Source organism: Sus scrofa, chromosome X, assembly GCF_000003025.6.
Source record: "Sus scrofa isolate TJ Tabasco breed Duroc chromosome X, Sscrofa11.1, whole genome shotgun sequence".
Classification (NCBI taxonomy): Eukaryota; Metazoa; Chordata; class Mammalia; order Artiodactyla; family Suidae; genus Sus; species Sus scrofa.
The window spans coordinates 24,197,455-24,213,784 of record NC_010461.5 but is presented as its reverse complement, the minus strand read 5'-3'; positions in this window follow the sequence as shown (position 1 = coordinate 24,213,784).

Genomic DNA, 16,330 nt, shown 5'->3' with positions numbered 1-16,330 from the left:
CTTTATCTGGGAAGATGTAACATTTAATTTTCTACCATTTTAAGCTGGATTGCCAAAGAATATCTGGGTGAAACACATTCAGAATTTGATGCTGGTGCAGAATGCTACAATTCGCTTACTTGAGTATAAATGCTGAGTTTTCAACACTTCTATATAGTCAGCTATGTTTTGTGTTTAATTCAAGTATTGAATTATATCTAAAAATATCTCTACTGTTAAAGTCCCAAATCTGCAGGTCATCCTTCTTATGTATTGGAACAGCATTGGTTTAGCCACTAGGGATAAATCCTCTGCAGCATGGCCCTTTATATAGGCAAGAAATTCTCCATGGTAATCCTTTTCTTCATGTTTGGAAAGGTCAGGTTTTCTGACATGGGCAAGAAATCTTCTCCAGGCATAAGTGGATTTCAATTATGATAGCTTTTTCCTCTCTGTTTTGTTAGATCTCCACTTAAAAAACTCTGTATGTGTAAGGTCCAACTTCCACTTTGAGTCAGCACTTCCCTTAGAACACCAGTCCCCTGGGATATTTCACCCCCATAGCATCCCACAGCCAAATAAATTTGGGCAACTTTGCAACTGTATCAAACCTCAATTCTTGTAGATTCCCAATTCTCATTAATATGCTAAATTCCTAATTAGCATTGCATAACGATAGCTCTTTTTCACTTGTTTAACCCAATACTTTCTAACTGATATGATAATGGAATCCATTTGTTTTTTACACGTAGCATTTATTACAATATTAAGGAAAGCTTGGAAAATGTGCTTTTAAAAATTCGCTGTGATTTTTTTTTTTCTTTTTGGCTTTTTTAGGGCTGCAGCCACAGCATATGAAAGTTCCCAGGCTAGGGGTTAAAGCAGAGCTACAGCTGCCAGCCTGCACCACAGCCATAGCAGTTGGGATCCAAGCCGCATCTGTGACCTACACCACAGCTCTCGGCAACGCCAGATCCCTGACCCACTGAGCAAGGCCAGGGAGTGAACCTGCATCCTCATGAATACTAGTCATATTCATTACCACTGAGCCACAATGGGAACTCTGATTTTTTTTTTTTTCTTTCTATGGCCATAGTTGCCATCTATGGAAGTTCCCGGGCTAGGAATCCAATCTGAGCTGCAGCTGCCAGCCTCCACCACAGCCACAGCAACACTGGATCAGAGCCACATCTGTGACCTATGCCACAGCTTGTAGCAATGCTGGATCCTTAACCCACTGAGTGAGACTAGGGATCGAACCTGCATCCTCACAGAGATAAGGTCTGCTCCTTAACCCATGAGGGAATGCCTCATGGAATTTAATGAGATGGAGCCATCATCTAAGCATCCCCTTCCATAATGCTAACTTTGTGGCAGTTGCTAGTTCTCAAAAATTGAAAACAAATGAACAAAGCAACCCAAAGAAATTTACTAATCCAAAAAATCACTTTTTTATGTATAACACAGCTAATAATAGTTATGGCTTCTAAGCCATTGGGAGCAGAATTTTCAATCAGGCTGGGACGTGAAAGGTCTCTTAAACTAGTTGCCCTTCTTCAGACACAGATGGGAAATCAGCCAACATGATGAGGTTAGATAGTCATTAAGCAGCAAAGGCGGAACAGGAATTAAAATGTCTGCGTTTATAACCCATTGTTCTTTTGATTCGCAGGATAAAGGCCCAACTTAGATGTTGAGAAATCATCATGATTCTTAGTACTTGAACTCCATTCTTTGACCTTCCCAACACAATCTACAATTTTGTATTTTAAACCTCTAAACAAGAATATACCAACATCTTTTACACTTGTGTTTTGCTACAATAGTTCATTTTGAGAAACATTTATTACCTATTTAGTTTGAAAAATATGTATTTTGTTCTCTGTAGAGATGTTTCAAACTCTGTGAAACACATCTGTATGTGTGTGTGTGTGTGTGTTCCTAATACATTTCTAAGTAAAAATTGTTATGCAGTCCTTAATTTCTGGTAGTAATTGGAATTTTGTGCATTCAAAAATATAGTTTGACAAATGATTTTTTTAAAAAGAGGAAGATATTCTAAAGGGCATCAGTAAGCTTACTTGGAAGGACTTTCCCAGGGTAACATTTCCAAAATCATGCCCCCAGACCCCTTTCTCCCCACTAGTTGAAAAAGCTGAACCTTTACTCCATGTTTTTTTAATTAATGAAGATAATTGATTAGACATATGTAAGCCTTGGGCCTTGTTTTCTTTCCTTCCATCATGTGAGACTGTGTTTTTGGTGTTTCTGGTCTGAAAATGTTTCTTAAAATTATTGTGCAGAAGTGTGAATTGGAGAGGAGAGAGTTAGAAGCAGGGCCAGGGGAATTTCACAAGCCCATTTGGCCCTCACACTTCAGCTTCATTGGCTGAAATCCTTATAAGCAATGAAGATGACATTTTGTCAAAAGGAAAAAAAAAAAGAAAACAAAGATAAAAATCCTTATGTCTAGAATTGAAAAACCAAAACCCTTTTAAGCATCATAGAGTTTGCCACAATTTAGGACTTGAATGTATTGAGCCCAAATCTCTCAGAGCTAAAAAGTTCTTCAAATGTCTTCAGACTTTGAAAAACTTATGGTTAGCAAGGGGAGGGATGGACTGAGGGTTGGAACTGGCATATGCACACTGAGGTATATGGAATGATTGGCCATTGGGACCTGCTGTATAGTACAGAGCTCTACCAGTATTCTGTGATAAAAGTATCTGGAAAGAATCTGAAAAAATGGATATGTGTATATGTATGACTGGGTCACTTCGTTGTACAGCAGAAATTATTACAACCTTGTAAATTAACTTCACTTCAATAAAACTTTTTTTAAAAGGACCATTTTGCCAAATTGTACAAAAGCTGACCGTACTTTGACGCCAGTGATGCTCCAATTTTAACGTGAATTTGGACCACCTGGGGATCTTGTTAAAAATCCAGTTCTGATTTAGAGGTCAGAGTTTGAGCCAGTTCTAACAAGTTCCCAGGTGATACCAGTGATGCTGGCAACACTTTGTGGAACAACGGCCTAGAGCGGAGCTAAAGGGAACAAGTGGTCTCAATGAGCCTGAAAGAGCTTCATGATTAGCGCTTGAATCTTCAGTGGTTTTTGCAGATCTTGGTGTTTGTGCAAGCCTCCTGGCTTTGAACGCTACGGATACCTCTTTTCTGTGGATGGAGGGACTAGAAACCAAACGAAGGGTAAGTCTCTGGTGGGACCAGAGCCAGGGCCACCTCACTCCCATGGCATTGATCTCCCTCTACACTAGTAAGTTACAATTTATGATGTTACTCTTTTTGCCAACTAAGTCATTCTTTTCATTAATTTAAAAAGATTTTACTTGTGCATGGGTGTAACGTGGACTCGGTTAACCGCTTCTTTGCAGTCTCCAAAGGTTTTGTATGTAAAGCCCAATGAAGGTACTTCTCAGGAGAAGGTTTAGAAACTGTGAGAGTAGAGGGATAGAAAAAGAGGTATAAAGGAATGATGCTTACAAAGGATTTTTCTTAAGTGCAAAATGGACATAATGAGCTGACGACTAAGGTTGGAGTATAGATTTTAGGTTGAATGTAAGTTTTCGATGAAAAATGGCCTGTTTGGTTATATTTAGTGGCAGGGAATCAGGAATAATCCTGTCGATGACTTTGATACTACTAATTGCTCAGAAACTCCTTAAACAATTTTCTGCCAGTTTGTTTATTTTATTCTCTGTCAGAAGTAGCATGCAAATGTATAGAGTTTTAATTTCCTTTAATGCTCTGGAATATTCAGATAGAAAGGCATCATCAAGTTTTGTTGTGACTATTAGCTCACATTCATTGCTCTGTGATAGAATAGCCTAGCCTTAGTAGAATAGAACACTCTCAATAACTCATCCCCAGAATAGTATTTTTCCCCCCTGGAAAATGCTTATTTTCTGTTGGGAACTGAAAATATCAAAATTTAAAAAGGCTCTTCCATCATTCAGATGAAGTAGAATGTAGTTGTTTGCCTTTCCTTTGGCAGATAGGGTTATTGGAGACTGAACAGAGAAAACAGTGGCATTATGTAAGGACAGACTCTCATACCTCCAGAGCCAATTAGTTGTCAGTTAATCTTATGTTAAGAGGTGCTGGGATGAGGTAATGATGTTAGTGAAAGTAATTTACCAAAAAAAAAAAAAAAAAGATTTCTTTTCATGTTATTTACATAATTCTCTTATTTTAGCATCTTTAGCATTTTCTTTTGGGGGGGGGATATGCCTTTTCCTAAGCATGTTTACCAACTCAAAGCCAGAATTGTGTTTAAAAATATCAATTTAATATAACTTAGAGCAGCAGTGTTTTGTCCCCTTCCATTTATGTTGTGCAGAAAAACAGACTTCTGTGTGGTGAAAGTGTGTTCAGAGGAAAGCTTTAAATTGGTGGCTAGTAGCCCAGTTACGAAAAACTTGGCTGCTTGCTACTCCTTGGTAATGTGTTCTACAGGCTGTTGTTTTTTGCTGATGGCCTATTTACAGTGATTTACTCCAAATATGTGGGTGTCTTAAATATATGGCTGTTGTCCAAAAAAAAAGTCAGTTTATTTCTAAAGGATGAAATGAGAAGCAACAAACAATAGCTTCTGTTGATCCTCTACTAATTCTCGGATTGAAAAAGACCTGCCATAGAGGCTTGAAGGCCAGGAGATGAATCAGCTTAAGAGGGAGGGAACCTGTTTAGAACAAAATGGTCACCTAAAATGGTCCCCCTGCACATCCACTGTGGTCCCAGCACTGAAGGTAATGGTGTGGACAGAGGGAAAGAGTTAGATAAAAGCCTGAACCTTTAAGAAACTTGTTAATCTAATTGATGAGGCTGAATACCATCCAAACAGAATGATGAGCTCAATTGCAAGTCAGAATAAAAAATGACACTGTACCAACTTAATATATTATGAGACACGCAGAGGATAAGGCAACAGTTCTTTCTAGGATTAAAAAAATTATTCAATTAGAGTTGAAAAGGCTCAAGTGATTCCAATTGAGACCTTTCTCTAGTTTATATAGACCCATTAATCAGTGCATTTGAGGTTAATTTTTTCAGTCATTTATGAGTTTACCTAGTATGTCATAATTCAGTATCAAATATTCCATTTCTTTGAGCACACCTACATATGACAAGCATTGTACTAGGTCTTAGTGCTGTATAGAAAAATAATATATGGTTATTGATGTTCAGAAGCTCCAAATGTAGGGAGATGAGAGGTGTGTGAAAATGTAACTACAAACTGATGTAATAGTAATTATCATATGAGAATACATAAAATGATATAGGAGCATAGAGGACAGTTATCAAGTGTACTTGAGGGATCTAGGACAGGATTCTCAGAGGAGGTTACATAAAGGGTTTTTGTAAAAGCTCTCTGAGATGCAAGTGCACCTATTAAGTATGGGATCATACTGATTTTCTAGTGAAAAGTCTCAACCAAGAAACAAAGTTAACTTTTGCCATAGCATTCATTTAGTGATTCTGTGCTAACTTTGTGTGATCAATTTTGTTCTATTTAAAATCTTCACAATGACTTCATTTATTCCAGAATTTTGCACTGTCAATCTTGAGTTTAAAGCTATATGTCAATAACATGAAAAATTACCATTTTTCCAGTTCTAGTCTTTTCAAAAGTCTATGTGTAATAATGAATTATTTTAAGATTTTAAGCAGAAGGGATTTAATATAGGGACTTAAGTGTTTACAAATGGAGGAATGAAAGTTAGCAACCTGAAACTGGGCTCACTATAGTTGAGCTTCAAAGAGAAGGAAGATGTTGTTGGCACTATACCTGCTGTGTCACATCTGTCTCTCATACCCACAAGTTAATGACTTGTCGCCAGGACCCTGAGTCAGGCCACAGACAGACATATTTTTATGAATGCTTTGCAAGCAGTGACAAGTAGTCACAGCAGGAAGATAGCCTCCAAGCCATTTGATCCTCAGAGAGGGTCTCACTGATGGAAACTAATTACCATTAAAAGACCTAGATTGAAGAGAATATAGTAATATAATTTTAGCTTTCTACATTATAAAATATGAAGTTATATAGAAAGGAATGGAAATAAAAGTACCAATAAATAGTTTTGTTTTCACTTTTATTTTTCAAATGTATTTTACTAATTTTACTAATACTTTCCTAGGATTTGATTAGCCTTAACAATAAATTGTATAACTATATTTAACCTAAATACTAAATATGTATTATTAGTAACTAGCTTACCTTACTTCTTGAACAGATCTACTGAAAACTGACTGTGCCATGCTAGTTCATAGCTGTTGAGGATACAGCTCTGTGTTGAGTATACTATGCTACTTGTCTTCAAGAAATTTATAGTCTATCAGGGAAGATGGTCTGTAAGAAATGACCGTCCCAAAATGTGTGCTTAAAATTACTGAAGGGAAAAGTAGGATGTATGATAGAACATCACAACACGGAAATGTAATACTGATTTGGGTGGGCAAGAAAAGTTCTTTTTTTTTTTTTTTTTTGTAAGTAACATGACCTGAAAGTTCCGAAAACACCAAGGGGGTGAACTGGGGGAAAGAGGTTTGTAGGCCAAGAGAACAAGAGGGAAGTCTGGAGATAAAAAAATTCTGGAATTTTGATGGGATTATAAGAAGATTTCTGGCTAAGGAAGGGTGGAAAGGTTTTTCCAAGGTGGATGAATTGTGTTTTTTTCTTTCTTCAATTGTTATAAAATATACAGAACATGAAACTTACCATCTTAATCATTTTTCATAGATTTTTATTTTTAATTGTGGTAAAATACATGAAACGTAAAATTTACTATCTTAACCACTTTTAGGTGTACACTTTGGCAGTGTTAAATACATACAGTGTTATGCAACCAACGTCCAGAACTTTTTCATCTTCCCAACTGAAACTCTAAGACCATGAAAAACAACTCCCCATTCTCCCCTCCTCTGAGGCCCTGATAACCATCATTTTACTTATTGGTTCTTTTGTGACTGGCTTATTTCACTTAGCATAATATCCTCACATTTCATCCATATTGTAAGCTGTGTCAAAATTTCCTTCATTTTAAAGGCTGAGTAGTAGTCCATTGTATTTATATACCACATTTTGCTTATCCATTCAGTAGCGGATGAACACTTGGTTTGCTTCTACATCTTGGCTATTGTGAATAATGCTGCCATAAATGTGAATGTAAAACTATTTTTTGAGATCCTGCTTAGAATTATTTTGTGCACATACACATACAGTAGTTCTGTGTTGAACTGTCTTAAGAACTGCCAAGCTGTTTTCCAAAATGGCTGCACCATTTTACATTCCTACTTACAGGGCACAAGGGTGGCAATTTCTCCACATGTTTTACGTATATACACAGACAGCTGTGTTTTATGTATATACACAGCTATGTGGAATAGCTGGATCATATGGTAATTCTGTTTTTAATTTCTGAAGAAATATCATACCATTTCCTATAATGTCTGCACCATTCTTATTTCTGTTTGCAGTGCCTAAGTTTCCAGTTACTCCACAGCCTTAATAAAACTTGTTTTCTGTTTCCGTGATAATAGTCATCTTAATGGATGTGAGATAATTTTCATTGTGGTTTTGATTTGCATTTCCCTAATGATTAGTAATGTTGAGCTTCTTTTTGTGTGCTTATTGGCCATTTATATGCCTTCTTTGGAGAAATGTCTAGTCATTTGCCTATTTTAATTTTTTCTAGGCATCTTTATATATTTTGCATATTAATTCCTTATCAGATATATAATTTGCAAATAATACTACCATTCCTTGCATGTCCTTATCTGTTGATTGTGTCCTTTAAAACATAAAAGTTTTTGGTGTCAATATAGTCCAATTTGCTTCTCTGTATTCTTGTTGCCTCTGTTATTGGTGTCCTAGCCAGGAAATCATTGCCAAATTCATTGTCATGAAGCTTTTATCTTTTCTACTAAGACATTTATAGTTTTAGTCTTACATTTAAGTCTTTGATCCATTTCAACTTAGTTTTTTATGATGCACTCTCTTTTCATTCTTTTACATGTGGGTGTCCACTTTTTGCAGTAATGTATGTTTAAAAGACTGTATTTTCCCCAGGATGAAGTTTTTAATTTTATTTCACAATAAATATGAAGATTCTTGAAATCGCCTCTCTTTCATTTCTTTATTAATTTTCTTTATTATTTTTATTTATATACATACTTTGAATATGTTGATAAACAAAGTTTTTATTATTGATAGTATTTTTCCAAAAACCTCAGTTCGTTCTTTAAGCTATCCAAAACTGTTGGTCACCCTGATTTTCATCATTCTTATTCTTAGGGCATTCTCATGCCATTTATCTACTCCCTCCCCTATGCTTTCTTGTCTCTTTTCACTATCAATGTACTCAGTTGCTTGGGGAACAATTCTTCCCTCATTTGTCTTACAACATGGCAACATGGCATTTGTATATCTGCATTCCACTGAATGTATATTCCTGAAGTTTCTTCTTAATGGCTTCTCTGAGGAGCTTTCCTTATTTAGTCTTCATTCTGTTGCATTTGACTATGACTCACTCCATCCTAAACAGTTTTCTATACTCTCTCCCCATACTGACATTCTGATAAGACATTTTTCTGGATCAGTGAATTTCAATTTAAAGTAATTTATTTAATACCTCTCATTATATACGTGAGATATAAATAAGAAATACAATATTCCTTATCAATAATTTTTGTATTCAGATTCTTCTATGCTGCCTCCCTCACTAATTCTGCCACTTTCTCCTGGTATTTCTAGTACACCCTTAGCTCTCTGTTCTCTTCTTTGTCCCCTTCCCCCATTATAATTGTATACATTCCTTGCCGCCTCTAATGGGCAGGGAGCAGGACCATTATGCCTCAGAGTTTCTAGTTCAAAGTGTTACTTTTGTGTAGAGTTGATGCTAATATATGTGATCTGAATTATGGAAAGTCTATAAAGATCAAGATCAATTTAATTGGGGAAAAAGGTAAAAAAAAAAAAAAAAACACCACTCATTGTATGTTAAAGTAGAAGAAAATGAACCACAATAGCAGGCTTAAGAAATGAAAATAGGCGTTCCTGTTGTGGCTCAGTGGTTAATGAACCCAATTAGTATCCATGAATATGTGGGTTCCATTGCTGGCCTCGCTCAGTGGGTAAGGATCCGGTATTGCCATGAGCTATGGTGTAGGTCACAGGCTCTGCTCAGATCCCACATTGCTGTGCCTGTTATATAGGCTGGGGGATACAGCTCTGATTAGATTCCTAGCCTGCGAACTCCCATATGCTGTGGGTGCGGCCCTAAAAAGACCAAACAAACAAAAAGACTAGGGTAGTTATTAGGTAGGACATTAAATAATATCCCTACAGATAAAGGAATTTTTAGAGACATTTCTGAAGCCAGGACAGAAAGTTAGAAAGACCAAGTTCTGAGAATGAAGAAACAGTTAAAATAGAAAAGCACCATCAAATTTTGAAAAGATAAAGTACTCTTAGCATATATGGCCTCAAAACTGAGTTCTGTTAAGATTATGCATACAACCTAGGTAATTGCTTAGTTGTAATACATACATTTTTTTTTTAGAGAAAGGAAGAATGAAACATAATACAAGTAGATAAAGGGAGTGTTTTAGGGTTTAGAAGTCTCTGACTTTACCAAGAATTAATTACAAGGTTCTTAATGGGATCAGGATGGAAAGGGAGGGAGATATAGCTGATAGAATACATGGGAGATAAGAGTGGATGTTTTTGAAGAAGCATGTATTTGCAAATAATCGCTAGTGGGTATGTAGTAGCCTTTAGGCAGGAGACTAGAACAACTCATTTAAAATCTAAAACAAAACTTACTTTTACTGATTTTTTTTCTGTAAAGGCAAATAATGAAAATGGTTAATATTAGAAAAGTGTACCGTTAATAAGAACAAAATTGATCTGTGTTATAGATTTTATATTATGGATTCTGTAATTTTAACATAGAAAGATAACTCTAAGTGTCCCCAGGTCTACAACTCTCTTTTGAAAGAAGCAAGAAAAAATACCTTAGGAGTTCCCATCATGGCATAGCAGACAAATCCGACAATGAACTCTGAGGTTGCTGGTTCAATCCCTGGCCTTGCTCAGTGGGTTAAGGATCTGGTATTGCTGTGAGCCGTGGTGTAGGTCACAGACACAGCTCGGATCTGGCATTGCTGTGGCTGTGGTGTAGGCTGGCAGCTGTAGCAACAATTGGACCCCTAGCCTGGGCATCTCCATATGCCACAGGTGTAGCCTTAAAAAGAAAAAAAAAGAAAAAAAAAGAAAAAGAAAAAGAGAAAAAATAGCTTCTTCTGCATAAACCACCATGCTTTGAGTCATGTGACTTTATTGTCCTAGACAAAACTAATTGAATCATAAATTAATGCTGAAACCAAAGGTAACCAGCTAAAGATTGGACCAGGAGCTGAATAGGTAGCTTGCCATAAGAACTCTACCCTATATGGGCATGCTATCCTGATTGCTAACTGCCAGGCTCAGTAGGATCCTCTCACTTAGGGAGTTTTGTTTGTAACACAAAAATATACACACCAAGGGACACATAAACAAAAGCAGTAATAGCAATAGAAGTAGAGGATATAGAAAATGAAACAACAAATAAGAAATAGAAATAGAGAGGGATGGAAGTACCCTAAGTGTCCATCAACAGGTGAATGGATAAAGATGTGGTGTGTATACACTATAGGATACTACTCAGCTATTTAAAAAATAATGAAATTTTTCCATGTGCAACAACATGGATGAACTTGGAGGGTATTATACTAAGTGGAGTAAGTCAGAGAAAGAGAAATATTGTATGATATTACTTACATGAGGAATCTAAAAAATAAAACAAACTAGTTTTGAATGAATTACACATAAAAGTGAATATCAACAAGAGAAAGAGGGAAGGCTGGAAAGGCAGAATTATTACAGAAGAGAATAGGTGCCTACTTCTGGAGGAATGATGCAATAACTGATTCCTTGAAGCTGGTTGCCTGTCCTGAGTTGTAAAGGACTATTGTCCAGTTAATTCCTAAGTCCTGAACAGGAGCTGTTGAGAAGAGAGGTTTTCTGTGACTCTTCATTTCACTGGGAATGCATTGTAATACCATTTTATTACCTATCTAAATTTAAGCAGTTCTTATGACTCAAAGATTCTAACACAAGATCATGGAGCACATTTTTTGGATATTTTTCTACACATATAGCTGTGAATTATGAGCATCTTATTATGTCAGTTAATTTCTATAATATCTTTTTTCCTGTCTGCATAGTAGTTCTCATGGATATACCATATTCATTCAAATCATCACCTTTTCTTGGATATTTACATTGTGATTGTGGATACTAAATGTTGCAATGAACATCTTGTGGATATCATTATTTTCTTAGGATAAATTCCTAGGAACTTTGTATGTCAAAAGATATGATCATTTTAAAGAAAAATTTCTCCCTAGAAAGATGTACTAATTTATATGCTTATCAGAAATACATAAAATTACCATTCACTTATATTCACATCCCCATCAATACTGAGTAGTACAATTGAATTTAAAAATTAACAATTTGGAAGATTAAATGATGTTATTGCTTCAATTGCAACTTATTAAATAAGTGGTAAATTTAAGACTATTACATTATTAACCATCCGTATTTATTTTCTTTTTGAATTACCTATTCATATCCCCATACAGTATTTCTAAAAATGTAATTTTCATCTATTTTTTAAGAACATCTATGTAGTAAACCAGTAACCCTTTGTTTGTACTAATATTTAATTTTTTCTCCTGAATTTTAATTCACCTTTCATTTAAAAATAATGTTTATGGCAAAAGGCTTTTTATAAATTTATATAGAAGCATGTCACTTTATATTTTGAGATTCTAGACTGTATGAGTCTGTTAAATGACAAAATCTTCAGGGTGGGAAATTTAATTTTTTTTCTCATTTGATAATAAGAAATGCCATTTTTAAAGATAAAAATCAGATAGCTTCAGACAGTTTCACATAGTAATATTATACATGTTTCAAAGTTTCATTACTTAATTGATATAAAATAAAAAGTACTTAAGTATGAGAACTGATCCTTTTTCAAATTTTATAATAAATGATTATCTTGGAGTCACAAATATGTTATTAAACTCTCAAGAGGCATACCTTGTGATGTGTTCAAAATGGTAAGAAGGCTGTATTTCCTTATAATATGTGTAATTTTATGCATAAAAGTATATATTCAGATGTCAAATTACTTAGAGAAAATAAGTGGTGGGAAGAAAGAAAATTACTAAGCCTAACTCCAAGTGATTTAGTTATCAAGGAAATCTGCATATGCCCTGATGTCAGGAAAGCCTTTTACAGTAGATCTGATAAAAAGTTATTTTTTACTTGGTTTTCCTTTCACCCATTATTTCCTCTGGGAATAGCTCAGATGATGCAAGAGCATTACTGCAGACAGGACGGCTCTGCTTACTGTAATGTTGAATTCATCACAAGTTTTTTTTTTTTGTTTTTTTTAAAAAAACTCCAAAATTCTCAAGTAGATATTTGTTGTGGGAGCTTCAGTGGAAGAATTAATCATGATCACATTTTTGAGAATTACTTCAAATACACTTGTACATGTCTTCCTAGTAGTTCTGCATCATTCTGATTAATTTATATTTGTAACTCTGGTAAATAAGAATGCTCTAAAGTGTGCATATTGCATCTTCCATGCTATAAGATTAGCTGGAAAAAGATCTGTTGGAGAGGAAAGACAAACACACAAACACACTCAAGTAATGACATAATGATGACTATACTATCTTCCATTTCATGTACTAGTTGCAAGTACTACCTTTTCACCTTAAAAAAAATGTATGGAAAAGTGTATAGTACTTTTCTGTGCAATCATTTTAGCAGCTGATTATAAGCTATAGTGTTCTATTTTCTCCTTATTTTAGAATTCTAGTCCTGGGTTTCCAACTAAACTGTGAATTCTTATGTTTCATTATATAATACACATAAACTAGCATATTTTCAAAAGTAGATGTATCAGATGTCATGCAGCTCCCTTGCTGGAACAACCCAATTATCCAAGTATAGATCATGATAGATATTAGACACAATTTACTAGTCCCTTACTTTGTAATGCCCTGCAAATAGACCTTGAAAGCATCTTAGGAGGGTCTAGTTTGGGAGTCCAGTTATTTGTATCCCCTTTATTGAAGAATGCTCTTCCTTTTTGTGAGCTGCTCCTTCCTGTTTACTTAATGTGTAGATGATAACCTGTAAAACTAGGTTATGGGAAGCTAGATTTCCTTTGCATCAATATCTGAGTAAATCTTAATGATAAAATTGTTGGTTTAATATTTTCTACTCTCAATTCTGAGAAGAAGGAACTGAGATTCAAAGGGGCTAGTTTGCCTAAGTACATACCACTAGTAAGGTGGATTCATATTTCAAACCAACATCATTCTGACTCTGAATCCCATGTATGTTGTTTCCACAAAATTGTGTTGGCAGGTCACTGATGCTTGGAAAGAAACATTGAACTTATGCTTGTAGAAGGTAGTAACTGCATCTGAGTCTAAGTGAGAAAAGGGCATTTCAGGCAAAGGACATAGCATATATATATATATATATATATATGGCATATTCAAAGGCTCAGATCTACACAGTAGTTCCAATCTATTGGTGAGGCTCAAGATTCCTGAACCTCTGTACTGTTGACATTTGGAACTGGATTATTATTTGCTGTGGGGGCCTCTTTTGTATACTGAAGGGTCTCTATCCACTAGATGCCAATAGCACTACTGTCTCCTGGTTGTGACAACCAAAAATATCTTCCAACATTGCCGAATATTCTCTGGGGAGCAAAATTCCCCAGATTGAAAACCACTCAAGTGTAGAAAATGGTGGGAAGCAGATGGCTCATTAGGGCCATCTATATAAGAAACAGAGGATGGAAGAGGAAATGTCTAAACAAGGAGTTACGTGATCAGATTTCCATTCTGGAATGCCGAGTAGCAGTTATGAAATTTTAGGATAGTCCAAGGAAGAATTAATGGGGGTGGGGTAGGGAGGGGAGACCTAAACTGAGAGCAGGAATGGATGGAAGAAATCAGAAAATCTTAGCTGATTAGACTTAAGGATTGGTGTTAGGATTTTAAAAAGTGAAGTTGCTTTGGTGAAAGAAGGAATCTCATTTTGAGCATGTTGATTTCAAAGGGCCAATAGTATATCAAGGAAGAAATACTGAGCAAATATTCCTAGATTTTTGAAAAGAGCTCCATAAGTAATCAACATGTAAGTGGTAGTGGATCCTATGGGACAAGATGAGAAGATGTATAGAGTGAGAGAATGAGATGTGAATCAATAATACTTAAGCTAACAAGTCTTATGATAGGAGGTGCCATAAAGATTAGGAGTTGCTTAAGAGGTAGGAGGAAGGAGGTGTCACAGATATTGATGATGTAGGGACCAACAGTGCCAACTGTTGGTGAAAATTCATGTTAAGATAACTCAACATGATTTTTGGTCTTTGGCAGCGTGGAGGTCTTTAGTAACTTTAATAAGAACTGTTATAATAGAGTGGAAAGATATAATTCAGTTTGCTTTGGGCTGCTCACAAGCCCAGGGAATCTAAGCATGAAGAGAGTGAAGCAATACTTTCTTTGAGGTCACAATAACACATTACTCTAGGAGACCCAAGCTGCTCCTGTTGTTTGGCCATGAGATATAAATGGACTGTTACAAACAGCCATGACATATGAGGGTCCAGAAGTAATTCACCCACTACACTCTGTGTTAATAGGGCCCGCGTAAGAACATTTTTGTCCAGGTTTGCTCACATTACCTTCAAAAGGACTTACAGACACATGTTAAAATTGATCAAAGATGTATAAAAAAACTCCTGTGAACAAAGGCTAAATTTTGTGACTATTTTTAGCCTAGAGATGTAAAACTTGTAGTATGACTTAATTACTATTTTCTAGAGTATGAGAATTTGTAAAAACAAGACACATATCAGATATTTCCATGCCCACACAAGAGAAAGGAGCTTAAATAAAACAAGAAAGATGTTCTGGAAATGGCTCTCAAAGGAAGTCTTGAGATACATATTTTTCAGAAGATAGTGTCCATTATGTAATGTAGGAACTATTCCATTAAAAAAGGAATTTACCAAGTAAAATGCATTTCCTTGATTTATTAATATTAACTTTCAGAATTCTGATTTACATGCATTAACTTCCAAGAATCAGGTACAGTGCTTTGATTTATACATCATGCATGTAAAAGTTCTTATTAATGAATCCTAAATTTTAAAGTTGTGATTTAGTATGTTAGTTTATAAATCTTATCTTTAAACTTCCAATTTAGTGCTATGATTTATGGATGCCAAGTTTCATACTATTAATCATAATGTTAAAGTTCTGATTTAATATGATAGTTACTGTAAGAAGCATTAATACAATAAAATGTGCAATTCTTAAGAGTACAAGATAAAACTGATCAATATCCCTATATGCAACACCCAGTACACAGCCTCAGATACAGAGCCATCCTCATTGGTACATTTTGAATAGAATGCTAAGATAAGGCTAGAAGAGAATTCAACAGTTTTAATAAATTGTGTTGAAGGAAATGTCTTCCCTTTTAATTAGACCTTCATGGTAAAAGTGAGGAGTTTCAAGCTGTTATACCTCTTACAAATGATTTTATTAACTAGGCAACATTCTCCGATTTTCCTTGCAACTAATCAGTGTCTTATAAGATGGTCAAATTTTCTTTGGAGATATACATAAATCTTTGGTCAATATGGTTTACAGCAACCTTGAAAGTGATCCTCTGATATTAGTCAGCTTGTAGCAAGTATTTGGTTACAAAATTATGTGAATACCACTGGATGGGCTCATATTCCTTTTCTCACCCCAACTCTTCTTCCTCATCCTCCATTGCTTCAATGTCCAATATGGTAACCATTGTCCAAATGTGGCTCTTGAGCACTTTCAGTGAGGCTGGTTGGTCAGAATGGAGGTGTGCTATAAGTGGAAAATACACATAAGATTCTTTTTTTTTTTTTAATTTTACAGCACTCATCTTTAATGATGAACTCCTCCTTAGGTCTACATGAAGGCAAAATATTATGACAAGGGATACAAAGTTGACCATTTATGAATTAAGGTTCTTGATAACAAATTAGCTTAATACAAAGTCTGAATATTGATTATTGCATAAATTAATAATTTAGGTGTGTAACTATCTGATTAAAATTTATTATAATGTTTTGCTTTTGATAAATCTACCATTCATGAAGTCTTAATTTTTATTTTTTTATATATTTTTTTATTATTTCCC